The sequence below is a fragment of the Columba livia genome, chromosome 5 (genome assembly GCF_036013475.1).
Source record: "Columba livia isolate bColLiv1 breed racing homer chromosome 5, bColLiv1.pat.W.v2, whole genome shotgun sequence".
NCBI classification, from domain to species: domain Eukaryota; kingdom Metazoa; phylum Chordata; class Aves; order Columbiformes; family Columbidae; genus Columba; species Columba livia.
The window spans coordinates 19,852,609-19,870,314 of record NC_088606.1 but is presented as its reverse complement, the minus strand read 5'-3'; the positions used below and the strand labels follow the sequence as shown (position 1 = coordinate 19,870,314).

General features: G+C 38.1%; 1 long non-coding RNA gene across 1 annotated transcript; it reads right to left on the bottom strand.

Moving 5' to 3' along the window:
• Nucleotides 1-9,259: 9,259 nt before the first annotated feature.
• Nucleotides 9,260-16,939, bottom strand: LOC135579695 (uncharacterized). The gene is made up of 5 exons (XR_010473297.1): nucleotides 16,076-16,939; nucleotides 15,635-15,740; nucleotides 13,178-13,293; nucleotides 10,773-10,863; nucleotides 9,260-9,383 (listed from the first exon to the last, which is right to left on the bottom strand). It is a non-coding gene; the product is annotated as an uncharacterized LOC135579695 (long non-coding RNA).
• Nucleotides 16,940-17,706: the final 767 nt, after the last annotated feature.

Genomic DNA, 17,706 nt, shown 5'->3' with positions numbered 1-17,706 from the left:
ATGCTGGAGGACTCCTATGCTACATTTTCTTGCCCTTGCTTTGAAGATGCACAGAGACACCGGGTATTCTTATAGAGTTCCATATCACTTCCTTAATACTTCTAAGGCATTCCTTAGTTAACAAACAGAGCAAGCAGATAATGAGAGAGCTCACATTGGCTTGTTACCAACCCCCGCCACATTCCTCTAATAATTTTAAACTAAACTGGATATTTTTTTTTTTTTTTTTTTTTTTAGATAAAGATATTTTTTGATCTCACGTTATTTAAGGTGAATCCTAAGCAAACTCTGAGCAATGAGTCAGCCATGAACTCTCCCAGGTTATTCTTCCTTCACCATTTTCTTCAGGACACATACTTTTTTTCTATTTTTTTCCAAAGTGCCGTGTCTCTGGGTGGGTAGGTTTTCATACATTCAGATGCAAAGAATGTGATCTTTGGTCTGTGGAGGAAACCTTATTTGTCTACGTGGAAGGAAAACCCATATCTAGCTTTTCTCAAGGTCTGGAGTAAGTTTTGTGGCATATCTTCAATGTACATTACTTCTATACAGATTTTACTTTAGGTCTTTAGTATTGAGCAGTGCATCCAGACTCTTATGCTGTACAACCAACAGATCCAAAAAGTACACACTGTCCTCCAATATGGGCATTCACATATTTAAATATCTTGCTTTGAAGCATAATGAAATGTTTTTGGTTTTGTTTTTTGCAAGTGGCCAGCCCTGCCTTCTGGTCAGCGCACTGGTAAGATCGCACAGCTTGCAACAATTGAACAACGCCCTCAGACACATGGTGTGAACAGTGGGGTTGTCACATGCCGGGATAGTAGCTGGACTCAATGACCCTTCTGGGTCACTTCCAGCTCAGGACATTCTATGGTTCTATGATTCTGTACGATAAAATGTTTCCCAGCATTCAGTATAAATGGAACAATTTTAGCCCTGTAAGTCCATAAAAGCAGAGGTGAAACCGTATTTTGCATAGTTAAATTAATCTCTTGAAATTTCTACTACTCTACAACACTTTCAAGGATCCTAGAGATCAGAGGCATGAACAATGTCAGCTCTAGGAAAACAGGAACATATGAACATGTGCAAATAGCATGAGGATAGAGGCTACTATGCAATATACTGCAATTCTGTAGAGACTGAGTCTTCAGTGAGAGTCTATCCACTCAGAACCTGCAGTGCTGCTGAAACAGAAATAATGCACAAACAACACAGTTGCCAGAAAAAAAAAGTGGAAAATGTTGACAGGCAATATTTTCAGAATCAATCATATTTTTCATACTGAAACAGCTTTGCCTGGTTTTTTATATATTGGAAATTACAGTATAGTTGAAAGTTTTAAGTCACAGCACACCTCTCACCAACTTCAACTACAGCTGTGTGTGTTCCAAACTATAAAGATGTCAGAGTTTCCCAGCTAAACAATAACAGGAACTTTTAGTGAAAGCAAAACTGTATATTTTCCTTTGATTTGTTTTGAATACCAACAAAATTGGAAGGAAAGAAGGGAGAAAGGATGCCTTAGGCAAGCACTTCAACCTAACTGGTTGAATGGCTTATGAGCATCTGTAAACAAGCTCCGATAGTGGGAAGTGTCATGGAAGTCACACAGTTTTTCCCAATACACAGAGATCTGAAATACTGTTAAGATTTTTACCGAGGTTCTCTGTACGTCTGCAAAAAAATATCTTATCTGTAAAGTACATTGTGTTTTTCTAATATTATCACTAGATGTAATCCAGGTACTATTAGCTTTATTTCTATTTACACAGATGCAAATATATATTTTCATAGCCCCCTTCAATCCATCACTGTGAGATAAAATAGAAAAATATTGAGTATCAATTATTTTTAATTACAATTTCTACACAGAAATTCATCTAGAATTTATGGTTTGTTAAGGCAAGCATGTGAACATATTTCCTCATAAGACTAGGCATTTGCAAAAGAAAAATTAATAAATAATGTGTATTGCAATCTTTATGACCACAAAAGTATAACTGCTTTACTGTTTAATTTTTGTTATAAATGAAAATATGATCTGCTCTAGAAATTCCTTATACATAACATCTTTGTCCTGAATTCCACCATAACTCAGCCCAGAGGATTCCAAAGGCATTTGTTGGTTTTGTCCTACCTTATTCACCTGCAATTAAAGAAAATCGTGAAAGACAGGAAAAAAAGTTTATCATTTTGCTCTGGAAGAAAGTCCCTTATAAAAGACTTAAAATTTAGTTCAGTGAATTTTGAATAATACGTGTACAAGAACAGATAATTTTTCTATTCAGCAGCAGTAGTGATACGTGCAAAACAGATGCTAGCTCTTCTTATAAATTTCTGGCATTTGACCCTTTAAATATGGAAAAATAGCAAGTTGAATTCCAAATTTTTTGCAGCACAAAAATGGCTGCTTTGTATCTACCATCTATAAACTCTCTTTCAGTGTTTCCCGTCTAGTAAACAGGATTAGTTTCTCTTCTGATTTTGCTTTTGTGACTTCCTATGAAAATATTTATATTGTCCTTATGAAAGAAACATACATAAGGCTATTTTTATTTTACTGTCTTTTGAGATCTGGCTCAAGCTGCTCCATCTCCCAGCTATTAGCCAGAAGCAGAACTCGATCCACCTGATACCTCCACCATTAGAAACTGCAAGCAGACAAGTTTAAATGTCAAGTGTGAATCTTTGTAGTGAATTTGATTTAAGACTAGTGAAAGATTTACTTAAGTTGTTTTCTGTGCAGGAACTGATCTGTTCCATCACTGCAGGTTATCCAGACATCCTGAGATCTTCCCTTGTTCTGGCAACCCCATTATTTCTTTTCCTGTAGATCTATCTTATTTTTCTCTTCACATCCATCACAATCTCTCTGACCTTTTTGTTCTTTATGACATTTTTCCATTGAGCCAGGCTCTTCCTCAGGCTTATCTGCTGTTATAGCAAAGGTCCCAGATGCTTCTTCTAGTTTTTAACCGGGAAGCTGTAGCTTTGTCACTTTCTAAGGCTGTTTAGATTATTTTTCTGAAGAAACAGACTGCTGCTGCAGACCTAGGAAAGTGATGTCCTACAAACCTGATTATAAAGGAAAAGTGAGCTTTCCTGGACCAGAATGCAACATAGTCTCCAGGTAGGTAAAGCAAGAGGAGCTTAATACCTCTAAGTGGTTTGTCTGTTTCCTAATGGGAGCATGCTCTGTCTTAAAGGAAATGGTAGATCTTAATTAGATCATCAGTCCTCATACAAAAGTAGCCTCCACAAGGTGAATTTAAGTATAGGTATTTGGACTTGTACCAACCTTTCCTATATAAAACCTCTTGTACGACAGACGAAGATCTAACAGGGACCTTGAAGAATAATTTACTCAAATGATATTTCCATTCCCCATCTGTTGGAAGATAATAATAATATTGCTCCCTATCATCCTTTGATGATCTTGTCTAGTGAGACAGCTTGATCTTTGTGAAAGAGATTTGTGCCTTTTTACCATACTAGCAGCATGAAAACACAGGAACACTTTTGAAGACCACAAATTGTTACTGTCTACTAATAGAAGTGTTAGCAATGGGTATGGAGACCACGGGTAGAATATAGGAACATTAAAGAAGAGAATGAACAGTTTTGATTATTTTAATGAGCACAATACATTTTACTTTTATGGAGATCTGGGTTGAATTTCTAACTGATTTTTATATTTTGTTCCATGAATTAGTTTTCTATTTCTAATTATTATTGCATTCAGTTCTCTACTGCTAAACAATGAAAGGAGAAATAAACAAGAGACTATTTATGAAAAAAGAAATGACAGAGCAAATATGAATCACCAGTTCAGCTTCTTCTGAAAGCAGATAATCCAGATTCTGTGAAAGGGTGAAATGAACAGCTTCCTACACAGTGAAAGCAATTTCCCTCTAAAAGTGAATCTGTTTCTGAGCTCTTCAGTGTAAGAATTATACATAACTTCTGATTAAAGTGATGTGGCAGGTGCACCTGCACCCCACCTTGAAAGCACCAGAAGCTTCTAAACCAATGTACTACTATGGTAATGTACACACCCCTTGATCAACAGAAAGGGCCCTTGGCCAATGAAATGCCTCAGTTAAGAGTTTCTGGACCACTGACCATACATGACCACAGCTCAGATTCAACCAAAGGGCCCGTCTTGAGTTATTCTTTCTCAGGGCAGCAAATCTGCAGCTGGAGACTCTCCCCTTGGCTCAGGGGCACTGCCTCAGGAAACTTCTTGAGGCTGAGCACCTCATCTTATACAGGTGACTGATTGTGCATTTTCACCATTCTAAAGTCTTGGGGATCCCCTGAGTATGAGTCAGCTGTGTAATAATTGGATTCCCCTTGGTATCTCAAACCTTTGGTTTACTGAATGTTTGTCACAGCATAAAGGGCACATTTTATTCTTGTTTATCACTAGTTAAACAACTTTGTTTGGAAGAGGAAAAATAAATTCCCCCTTTTGAGTTTGTCATCTGCCTGGGTTGATTTTTCATCTGTCTCTACAACAAGTGACAGCACCAATGTTAAAATTTAATGTTCCAAATATTGCCATGTTACAATAAATCAAACTGTTAGAAGAAGCTGTAAGACTCTCTCATTCTTTTTGAGAGAAGAGTTAACACTTTAATTTGAATGGATGTTAGCTTATGATTAAGAAGCAGCTTCTTCATAGGAAACTATGAATTTTTGTCTCTATGGCAATCAGAGTGAACTGCATACATAGTTCATAAAAAGTGCAGTGCATTGCTCTGTCAGTGTCAACTAACATTCTGGGGCTTTATTAACAATAGGTTATAAGGATAGCAAGCTTGCAGGTAGAAATAATGATCTAATGATTGTTTGGAAAATTTTCACTCCCTTGCTCTAAGCTCTGGTGTATTTTTTTTCTTGTTAGTCTACAGCGCTTTCAGATATACAGGTAAAAGAAGAATTTCAAAGCAGAGGATAGTATATTTAGTTACCTGGCAATAGTAACTCTTAGCACCTAACTGCTTTTTTGCACCCACAGATCTCAAATTCATAAAATCGTAGTATCATAGAATGTCCTGACTTGGAAGGGACCTAACTCCTGTCCCTGCATATGACAACTCCAAAATTAACACCATGTGTCTGAGGGTGTTGTCCAATTCCTTCTTGAACTCTGTCTGCCTTGGGGCCGTGACACCTCTGTGTGGAGTCTGTTCCAGGGCTCCACCACCCCCTGGGTGAAGAACCTTTTCCTCATGTCCAACCTAAACCTTCCCTGGCACATCTTCCCTTGGGTTCTATCATTGGTTGCAATGAGGTCTCCTCTTGGTGTCCTCCAAGCTGAACAAACCAAGTGACTTTAGCCACTCTTCATAGGGCTTCCTCTCCAAACCCTTCACCAACTTCGTAGCCCACTTCTGGACACTCTCCAGTAGCTTAATATCTTTTTTATCCTGTGGTGCCCAGACCTGCACACAGTGCTCCAGGTGAGGCCTCCCCAGTGCAGAGCAGAGCGGGACAATCACCTCCCATGCTGTGCTGAATGAGCCCAGGACACGGGTGGCCTCTTGGCTGCATGGGCACACTGTTGAATCATGTTCAACTTGCTGTCAACCAGAACTCCCAGATGCCTCTCCGCAGAGCTAAGTACTTTACAATCGTGGATATCCTTTGCTTTAAAAGTAACCTTTCTAAATTAGGGAAAACAAAGACAAGAAAAAGAGCTATAACAGGGTAGAAGTCTGGCAATCAACAAGCTTGTAACCAAGTTGGTTTTCTCCTGCTGCTAAAAGCAGGTGGGGCGTAGGTGAGAGTAGGTATAAGCTATTATATTTGGAGAAAAAGGCAAAAGCAGATGGGTGCTGGAGGGATATGTGTGGATGGTGGAAGGACTGATTGAAGACCAGTTGTATAATGATACTAAAATAAAAAGCCTGTGCCAAAAAGATTGGGAAGGTATAAGAGAATGCTTGATACTCTTTGAAAGAAAGGCCTTGAAGTTTCTAAGACTGAACTGTCTACTGTATTTGCGTCCAGGATTTCCTCACATCTCCTCTAAACCCATTCTTCCTGAGAGCTGTCCCCATGCTGAGAGCCCTAGATTCTACTGGAGTTCCCAAACTAGAGGCCACCTGCCTTTTTCACCTTGTCCAGAATGACCACGGACTAAGCTATTCGAGAAAACAGTTTCAACATGTATGAATACAAAGATTCACAATTTAGGAAAGCTGTAGGCCTGTTTTCCAAATTCCAAGTTCTGCCCAGTTTGAGTCAAAGAGTTGAAACAAAACCTCTTGTAGCCTTTAAATGTAGGCGAAGAAAGTGGTGGTTTATTCTACAAACATCTAGAGCTGTACATGAAAAAAAAAAATTATTCACAGTCATTGTTTCTGATTAAAATTGGCAGTGCCAACAGTGATTAATCTAATTCTCTTAGAATTGTATTGGGAAATTAAGATGTTAATGGAGAAGATCAGAAAAAAATTGCTTCTATGTTCCTTAGGAAATAAGGTACCATTGCCTCATAGCTCATGTGCCAGGTCAGCCTCCCTCAGTCTTTGCTATCCCAGTAGGTACTTAATTATTCATTGGACTAGAGGAAAGGGAAATAAAAGTTCTGTAATCCAAAGATTAAGGTGTCTAATGGGAGGAAAGTATCTCTTTTTGTCTCTTTTGGGGAACGAATTGAGCTAGCCTAGATTTTAATGGATCTTTTCCAATTTCCAGTAACTTTTCTTTATGAGGCAAGGATTCCCTCCTCAACCTTTCTAAACAGCACCTGCATATATTCCTGTGTGATTTGTCAGTCCTGCTCATAGGCACTTTGTTTTCTGCATACAATGAATTGGGTTGCTAGACATCCGACTCAAGGTTGAATATTCTGCCAGCTGATGGCATCCCAAACTTGCATGCCTAAATTATCTACACCTAGGACTAGAAGCATGGGAGGATTTAGCTGCTGCAAAATGGAGAATCAAATATCCTGACAGACAGAGGAATTGAACCAGTCTTCTCCCCATGATCCACAGCACTTCGTACTGAGCAGCTGGATTAAAGGGGGTCATGCTGTACTGAGACTTATCTCCAGTCAGGACCATGACCTTAGTCTCTATACTTCCTCCTCCTCAGGAATATAATTATTCTAGTTATTTGAAGGCTTAGATAGTTTCAGAGTTCTACAGACTGTCTTGTATTTGGGGAACTAAAGTAGCAGCAAACAACAGTGTATGTTTCGACCACCACTGTGCTTTGAATTCATTTATGGAGTTCTAAAATGCGTTCTGTTTGCTTTATTTCTGAAACCCCACACCACTTCTGCCAAATAGCATTATCAACTCCACCTTACAGAAGCAGACCTCAGGTGCAAAGAAGCTAGTGCTTTGTATCCGGTCACACTTGAGTGATTGGGAAAAGTTTGAAATTAATGTCAGCTCTTCAGACTTCCTGCCTCCTGCTTTAAAACTTTATCATTACAAATGAGAGAAAAAGTAGGGGACACTCCCATGCACATGAACTTTTGTATGGTTTTTTTCACCACCAAGCCAACTGCTTGGCATCTTATATGAGAGGTTCCATTATATGGAATGGGAAGAGGAAAAGTTAAAGAGAAGATTCTCTACCAGCCTAACCTGCTTATAGCCCCAAAAGCAACATTTCGTCAGCCCTGGAAGGTAGGGGTGAGACTGGATTTTTTCAATTATTGACATGTAAATTTTTATTAAAAAATCCTTCTTTCCTCTTAACTTCATCTTCCTCTGTGATTATATCCTAGTATGATTTACAGAGCACCCAAACATTTCGTCAAAGACTGAATGGGAAAGCAGCAGCTTTTCCATACAAACTGATTTGTTACCAAAGGATAAATCAATGTGGCAGGCAGAAATACAGTGGAGAGTATAACAAAAATGGTAAATGCAGAAGGCCTCCCAAATGAGAACGACTGGGTGTTGTAGTGGTGAAATAAATGATTTATGGTGCAGAAAAGATAAAGTTTCCTTTGTGGTAATGTTATATTGCCTTTAAATGGAGTAGTATGGTAGGGGAAGAAGGAAGAGAGAACAAGGAAAAAGAGAAATTATTTATTTCTAAGACATATGGAATGCTAAGTGATGCTTTTTGAACTACCTTGCCACTAAGATTTTATTCAGGAAGGTGTTTTTCATGGGTTTGTATTCAGGGAAAGCAATAGTCTAGAGAATTCCCAAACATATTTATGAATTGCTAATATGCATGAAATATGAAGGTCAGATGAAAAAAGTATTTGTTAATGTAGAGTGGAATATTCATACAGCCAGACAGCTACTACCAGGCAATTAAATCAAGGAAGTTAAAGGTGCAAACCAATTTTAAATCCCCTTAAGAAAACATTCTCTGCTTAAGGCAGGCATGAGCTAGGTATTTTACATTTCCAAGTAATTACAAGTCTCACAACTGCTTCTTACTGCTTAACAATGGATTAAAGACTCTAAAATTCAGAATGGGTTGCGACTTGCTTGCAGAACTCTGAACTACTGCGGATGGATCAGCTGTTGATGCAGAGGGATGATAACTATCAAGTCTGGGTCATGCAGTAAAGCCTCAGGCTCTGGTGAAACTCTCATAGCCCAAGCTATCTTATGCTGCTTAATCTATAGTCATCGCAAGTTAGTTACCCCGTTTCAATTTTATTATGTGCATGGAATGCTCGAAGTAAGGTACTGTCAGCACAACTGAAAACATATCATCAGCAAACACCCTTACTAGAGGGACAGTCACACTCTGTATTTTTGGTATCTAATTTAAATATCTGAATTAGTACCCTAACCTTCATACAGGCTGCATATAGGATAATCAGGGATGCTCCAGAAGGATATTTATCTAAGATTCAGCTCATAATGTGAAGAGCTCAAATGCCTAATTTGAGCATCTCCTTTAAATGTATAATCCACCTGTGAGTCATCACTACTCACAGGCTCTTTAATGCAAGCACTTTACAGGCACAGTGCACACTGAGGAGCATGAATTAGGAGAAAGATCTAATCAAATGTTTTGATTTACCACAGCAAACACAATTCACAGAGGTTTATTCTGGAAACTTAACAGTGGCTGCACTCCGATCAAACCTTCATTTAACTCTGTATGCCACCACTATCAGAGAACAATAACTGACACCCAGGGAGCGCCTGGTGCATCATAAGATGGTGAGCAGACAGTGATGATCCACTCATCTGCCAAATATGCCCCCAGGTCCACAGTGTATTGTGTTGTTATGTTTTTACAGAACAAACTACTTACTTTCACCAGCAGCATTTACTTCTTTAACTCATTTTATCAGTATCTTGTGAAGTGCCATAAAGGTAAGCGTAGCTCTTTGCTCAACAAAGGGGCTCTTAGGCAGGTCACTCACTCTATTCAGCCTGAAAGAAAAGTTTTATACAAGATGCTTGCCAACTCTGTGAAGTCTTAATGTCTAAAGCACTTTTTTTGCCTTGGGGATAGTCAGATGTGAAGACAGTTAAATTTGGCCTCCTTTCTAACAAAATCACATGTTCTATATGGAGACTATGTACCAAACTATAGTGGTGATCCCATGGTTTGAAATACATCCTTATTCATAAGAACTGGCCTATGATCACCCAGCTCTCTGCGTCAGGATCATCAAACAAGCATCCACAGATAGCTTTCAACATTTAAAATCTCGGACTGTATTTGGTTGTGATCCGAACTTAAAATGCTCTCTGTGATACTACCAAAGCTTCAAGTCAGTTTATGCCCAAATGAAATTTCTAAACAAAGATCTGAAACCCCTGAAAGTACTCTTTACTCACCCTGGTAAACTTAACTGCGAGAGACCCCAACAGGTGCTGAGGCTGAATATTATAAAGTGATTTACAACAGTGACACTTCATCATTCTTGGACTTTACTACTAAAAATATATTTCTTCTGAAGGAAATTTGAATCTACCTCCTTTTGGGAAAACTCCTAGATTTAAGTTCTTATAAAAATCCACTTTTAGCACAATCACAGCACCACTGTAGTCTTTATTTTTTATCAGTACCTTTTAAAACACACTCATGACATCCACCTCAAAATGAATCATTGTTTTTATAAAAGCAACAAAGTTAGTCAAACAGATAAAATATTAATCCTAAACCAGGGAATGAGACAACAGAAATTGCGGTCTTAAATTTCTTACCATAAAGGTTTAGCAATTCACTTCTGTTCATGGTGGATGCACTCAACCCAGCCCTCAAACTACTCCCCCGTGACACTGGTGCACATTAATCACCTGTGCTACCTTTGGGAAGAGATGTCCCCTAAATCAAGTTCTACTCGGGTGTTGGGATGCCTATTGTCAGTATTTATAGGAAGCAGTGAACAAGGATTCCTGAGTTCTCACCTTCACTGAAATAGTGAAATAGAGCTACGCAGCCTATTCTGGCCTCAGTTTCATTAGTTAAAATCAGTACTTTACAGGGGTTTATGAGGCTTCATTAATCACAGACTATAGCAAATAAAGCTGATGGACCGAAAGGGGCAGGGTGTCACAAAGGTATTTCCCTACTCAGAGGAGAAAATGGCTCTGTGTTATCCTCTGATTCTTGGAGAAAACATGCACAAAAATATGGTTTGCTTTTAATATAATATGAAACTAGGATGAAAACACATCTTTTTAATTCTTTATCTACTTAGAAAAAAAAAGCCAATATATGTTCCCATGTCATAGAAGTATAGAAGCAGGATTCAAAGTGCAAATATATAATTGTCACTCTGATCAAACTGAGCATCAGAGAGTGTCACTTACTGTCTCTTTAATGCTGCTGCAGTTTTATAGAGAGTGGAGAGCTTCTGCATTTATTTTCCAACCAGTTTTCTCCAGTCTCTTCATTGGTTACCTGAGAAACAAAAAGAACCCCCACAGGAGGAGCTACAAAAATTCATTCCTTTTACAAAAGATACCTTAAAAAACAACACCTTACCCCCTCCCCTACCCACTACCACATGCACACAGAGAGAGAGGAAAAAAATTATATTAAACGTTAAGTTGCTGATACATACTAGGCAACAATTAGATTTTGTGCTAGATTTTGTGTTAGAAAATGAGTGCCAACAACTGGGGAAGAGAGACGTAATTCTAAGTTAAATTGCAAAACAGAGAATGTTTGTGAGAAGGAATGATTGAATGAAGCAATAAAGAGAGAACTGAGACAATAACTAGAGGCTGTGTAGCTGGACACATTTAAAGCAAAAATAGAGTCATTCTCAATATGAACATAAAAGTGGGAGTGGAGGGTGTGAGAGTCCATTGCAGCAAATGCCCAATATAAATTGTATAATAAAAGCAAAGCATCTGGATTTTACAGTGCAAACATCAAACTGTAAAGGTCTGACTGGGGCAGTCCTGGATCCGAACACCATCCTGCTCTTTCAAGAGCCCTCTGTCTATATGATAATTATGAAGCCCAGAAAACATTACTTAAAGATACATGATCACAAGTGGGGAATAACTCCAGTAAATATAGCCTTAGATAAGTCATCTCAGGTTTTGCACAAATAACCCAATGAATATTGGGGCACGTTTCCAAAAGTTGCAGTTCATTACTGGTGGACACTGGGGTCAAATGAACAACTTGCTATTTCCAGCAATTTCTAACTCTAACTGCACATTACCTTTTCATCTGTTTGAAGTAATCTTGCTCATTGGAGCTTTTGTTGGTTTAGTACATCTTTGTCTTCTGAACACTTTGCATGAGTATTTACTTACTGAAAAGGCAGCACAAGTCTTCTGATCAAAGATAAAAGTCACACTGTGCATTTTTTTTTTCTAGTGAATACATATAACTTTTTAAAGCTAATTTTCAGTCAAAAGGTTAAAATATGAATTTGACTTTTGCTTTCTCCAAGTATTTGTGGGAAAAGAAGTCATTCTAAGAAGTACCTCCCACTAAAATCAATGTATGTATGGATTACAAATTCCCAGGTGGTACAAACAGAGTTGCAGCATGCTTAATAAAAATTGAAACAGTTAAAAACCCACAGAAAACAAGTGGAATAATTTGTTTGCCTCCTTCAGATGCTCATGCAAGTGGATCTGGTCCTTAAAAATGTAGAGTTCTACCTCGTATACAAGCTCCTCAGACTTCAATCATTCATTCCATCTTCCTTCACCTTCTCTGACTAGGTTTTCCCTCAAGCATTTTCTCACTTTAATTTTTCTCGGGAGTACATGGGGACAGAGAGACTTCCTTTTCTCCTTCTCCCATGCCTCATTCCATTTAGAAAAATTCTGAAAATACTTCAGAATTATCATCCCTCACAATGAAAGGCCTAAGGAGTTTGCATCACCTCAAAACTTGATTACTGGAGACTTAATTATTGTCTACAAGCACCTTTGCTGTCACATGATAGTCCCTGACTAGAAACATAACCAAGCTGGAAAAGTCCTGCTGCAAGATGTGTATGCAACAGAACTAATCAAGCACTGGAACAAGACTAAGGGAGGTAGTAGTTTCCCTATGATCTGAATATTTAAATCAATGTCAAAGACATAGCCATATCTCAGCCATAGCTTGTTATCCCTGTGTGAGAGTTAATGGGTGACATTCTTCTGCCCACATTATCCAGAAGAGAAGATTAGGTGGACACGGTAGGTTCTTATGGACTTAAAAGGTGAAGGTTTTAATTCTAATCAAGCTTCCCATCATGTTAGACAAATAGGCTACAACAGATGATATGAGTCTTCTTTTGTTCTTTGTTACAGTATCTTCTGCTTTTAGAATCTTACAACTTCAGTGTCTTTTGAATTGCAGCCCACTGCATGTGCTATGTGGCACCATAAGTCTGATCTGTAACCCACTGAAGTGGGTGGCACTCACTCATTAACTGAGAGTATATGTGACTACAACCTTCGTAATGGCTGTGGCAGCAGAATTTCAGTTTTCTTATGTACGGTCTTTATAGGAGTCTTCTGAAGACTGTGTATTTGTGTGAGCATACACATGCACATGAATGTTTGTACTCCTGATCTGGTGAAAGATGTACCTACCAGCTTCATTACCAAAACCAGCATATCATACCAAAAAAAAAAAAAAAAAAACAAAGAAAGAAAGAAAAAAGAGAGGGACAAAAAACTGGCAAGGGCAAATACCAGACTGGACTCACAAAATGAGATGGTATCATCGCACCTCTATTATAGTTTTGACAAACTACCTTAAGAGTCGCTTCAGAGGTCGGTCTCCTGGAAGGCGGGTCATTTTGAAGGCTGAATTCTTTTATAGGTGGACCAGAGGATCTTGTGAAGGCTACCGAAGCACACAGGAGGGTATCTTGTAGATAAGAACAAGATTAATATGCCTGTTAACCTACCCAGTTTGTTGTCAGGGAGCCCTGATCCTAACTGTTCCAAAGAGTTAGATGCATGTTATGATTCCTGATGAAGAAAAAGCAAGGAGTATAGTATCTTTTGCCCTTCTGAGCTATTGCCATAGGTTTTCTGAGTGTTACATTAAAAACCTATCAATATCTATTCAGCACTGATGCCAGCAGAAATATGCTGGAGAAAGATACGATCATGTCTGCCACTACAAATTTCTAGTTTGAGGCATAGTTGATTATCGTACAGTTAGTAATGGAAAAGAGAGTCTATCATGAGTATTTCCTTGTATATATATATATATATATATATATATGTATATGTATATATATATATATATCTTTTTTTTTTTTGCCTTCCATTAATGGGCAGTTCAGGATCATCAAGTGCTCAGATAAGAAAAAAAAAATATCAAAATAAGCCAAGTTTAAAAAAGCCTCACAATTTTCACTGTAGCCATCAGCCTGCAGCTATTATAAATGAGTAATTTATAAGTGTGTAATTTACAGAATGTGTATGGAAGTGCATTTAATGCTGATACAAAGACAGCTTGGATGTGTAATGAGGTTTTTATAGCATATTGTGCTAGGCTTAATGTAGGCATGTAGGTACAGCTTCCTCAGCAATCACTAAGGGCTGGTTGAGGGTGTTTTCTTTCTTTTCATTGTAAGTCTGAAAAATGTGCATTTAAATAGGACTCTAGGTAAATTTACATAATTATTTCAAATCTGTCAATGTCTATTCTTTGGACATGATCACTCTGTAATGTATGGAGGCTACATTAGTTATGACAGTTGTTTTTTTTTAAACTGTCACAATGCTACCAAGATCAGAAAAATAATCCTGTTCTTAATGCATGGATGGATCCTTCTGGAGAATGACAAGAAGCATCCAAGGGAGAAACGTCTACTTACCATAAAATGAATTTTCAATACATTTCTTCTCTTTTTTTTTTTTTTTTAAGCACATTTGCATGAAAACATGATCTCTGACTAAGGAAGCCCCTTGTCTCTGCATTGCCCCCCACCACTACCACTTTGGTGTTATATTTTAACATTCTCTTGTGGTGATTAGGGTCCAAATGCTGTCAACAATTACACACATTCTTAATCTTTCAAACATGCCCACTGATTCCCTTGAAGCAATACACAGTGCAGCACAGCCTTAAGTGTTTCTAAGACTGGGGCCCAGATGATCATTTCCAGATGAGTGTGCGCTGTGAAGAGAGTGGTGGAACCATCACTTCTGGAAGAAGGAAATTTCAAGGAACTGAATTCAGCCCAAGGTTGTACCACCCAGCAATTTCTTTGCCTGGAAGAACTAGAGCACAGGGAATTTGGGACTTATGAGAAACACGGGGACAGACTTTTAAGCAGGGGTTGTAGCAATAGGACAAGGCACAATGGTTTCAAACTAAAGGAGGGGAGATTCAGGCTAGGGGTGAGAAAGGAATTTTTTACAATGAGGGTGGTGAAACACTGGAACAAGTTACCCAGAGAGGTGGTAGATGCCTCATCCCTGGAGACATTCAAAGTCAGGCTGGACAGGGCTCTGAGCAACCTGATCTAGTCGAAGTGTCCCTTTAAAGGTCCCTTCCAACTGAAACAATTCTATGATTCTTTTACCAGTGGATCTCAGGAGAAGCCAACACTACATGGCCTCAGAAGGAACCTGAAAGAGACAAGAACACTTGCATACCCTGAAGGGATTTTCTTGGGATGCTGCTGATGAAGATGACAAAGCAGAGTTGATCTGTGTCTTTGTGGTATGAGCTGTGACTGCAGTCTGTATTAAGGGGCTCTTTTTTAGCTGAATCCACAGACTAAATTTTGGTACAGCAGTTTTTCCCCTCCAAGAAAGACCACTGCAGTTACTGGATCAAAACTGTCAGCTTTTCTAGTGCTCTTTTTTCATAATAACAGTACTGGAGAATAACAAGTGTAAAAAATGCTGATGAGATACATTAAAGATTTTAAGTCTATTTCCTCTTCACTCAGAAGTTACTTTTTCTGTAGGAAATCACATCTGTTCACATTTTGCTCTAAATAAGGAGAGATGGCTGGTTGTTTTCACGTCCATCTGAGCAAAATTTCTAGAAATGAACTGCATAGTTCCATGTGCTGGTATACTTTACCTGGGTAGTTAAATGTCCCAGTATAGTGGCAGAAGACATCCCATTTGGGGTGGCCACAATCAGGAAGGAAGCGTTTCCCAGGTTATCAAAGCCAACAGAAGTTCAGGAGAGGTTAAGAAAAAAATAATTAAAAAAAAAAAAAAAAGACAAGCAGACTTACTTAACTGTCAGGAAAAGATGAAATCTGAAGAGGAGGTAGTTGTGTTCCTCTGAGGGGTAGTTCCCATTTGGAATTTTCTCACCAGAAGAAGTAGCCATTTTTGGCACTGTAACAAATACACAATACTACTGAGAGCCAGATTTTCCTCCAGGTCAGGTACAGATCTGGAGAGAATAACATGAAACTTGGCAGTTTCATTGCATTGAAGCACACACAAAGCTCCAGTGCACCTTCTGATTCCCAATCTACCATTCAGTGTCAACAGAATTCAAAACCTCAAGGTAAAATTCAACCTAAACCACTGACTTCCATCCATTTCTGGGTTTAGTTAGAGGTTTTATATACAGTTTCCAACTAGATTCAAAAGTCAGGCCATCATTTCCAAACTAAACTTGACCCAAAGGTCCCAGGATCTCAGTGAATCTTTAAATAGACCCTGACCTGTGGTTCAGGTTTCCCACGCAATTTTGAAATTGGGTGAATTTTCACTGTGTGGCCTGGGGCTTTGCTGAGGATCCTTCTCACATCATCCTGCATGAACATGCCTTCCTCATTCTGTTGCGGTTTGCACCACTCTAGATAAATGAGAATAAACGCCAAGATTATTTTAAGAAAAATTACACACTGTCATCTTCATGTCTTTGTTTATAACTAGCAGGTAATGGACAGTATGGTTTCACACACAGTTGCTGAAGCAAAAGTATGAAAAATAATAGAATTTGATTGGATACTTAAACTAAGTAAACATAACATGTAATTTATCAACAGCATAAATACAAGCTACGCCAACATGTCTTTTCCTCTAGAATGATATATTTTACCAGAGGGATATTTCAGATTTTTCACTTTGTGCCAAGGTAAGTTTAATACCTCTCTAATCTACAACACATGGGTCTTATGACATTACACTTTAGTTGCATCACCAATAAAACAGCTCATTAATCAAACATGACACCGTAACCTCCAACAGTATAAACTGGAAAATGTGTTTTTTTCAATATTTTAAGTGGAATTATTTGCTTGAAATACTCTCTTTTGGTACAATAACCGTCTGTTAATTTTAACACTGGTCAAATATACTGACAATTATTTTCAGTCTTGGTTTAATCGAAGTATTCAATGGAAGAAAAAAACACTCTGTGAATACATTTATTATCAAATTATGTGGGTTTTTTAATTTTTGCATCACAGTAATTGCAAGTTTAGAATAGGACCATTGTGAAGGAACTAATATCTGTTCTTTGTGTAATTATATGATATTTTACTCAAGCTCAGTCAGTCTGTAGCAGGGTCTATTAGAAATAAGAATCGAATTTGTATACAAATAGATAATTTTCTTTATAGAATCTCATCTACTATAATGAAGCATTTTTGTGAAGCAGGAAAACATGCACTAATCAGAATTCTCACTTCAGCCTTTGGTTTGTAACAGTATCAGAATTTGAAAACAGGCACAAAAAATATTTCAGACAGAATTTATCAGCATTTTAGCATAAAACATGTCAGTTTAAAACAATAGTAATGGTTGTCCTCTTAAACAGACAAAGAGATCTGAATTCTGTATTGTTACTGTTATGTAAAATAGATACTTAAATAATCATTTTGCATACATTTACATTAATCTGCCTGGCAAATGTCAGTGCCCAGATGAACATGTATTTTGTTGGTCTACCAGATTTCATCTCCAGTATTCAAATAGGGCCTGAATCAAGAGGTGCTTAAGCATAGGGTTGGCTTTGAGCACATTTGTTAAGTCCTGTTTAAAACAAGGAGAAAGGGACGCTACAAGAAAACATTTTCTTATTGGGACTAGTTCACCAAATCAAAGGTATAGTTATCTTTATCACAGGTGTTAGTTGTCAGTCATAAAAGTATATCCAAAGGAACATGCCTAATAAGTATGGGAGGGTAGGTCTGTGAATAGCCATTAGCACTGTGGATTTTTCAATATTTTCATTTTCACAACTCAGTCTCTCTGTTTTAGCCTTTTGTCTGCAAAACAAGTACAGCAATACTGTTCCCCTTGTGTGATGTGAGACTAAAACATTCATGAGGCACTTTCAAAACCCACA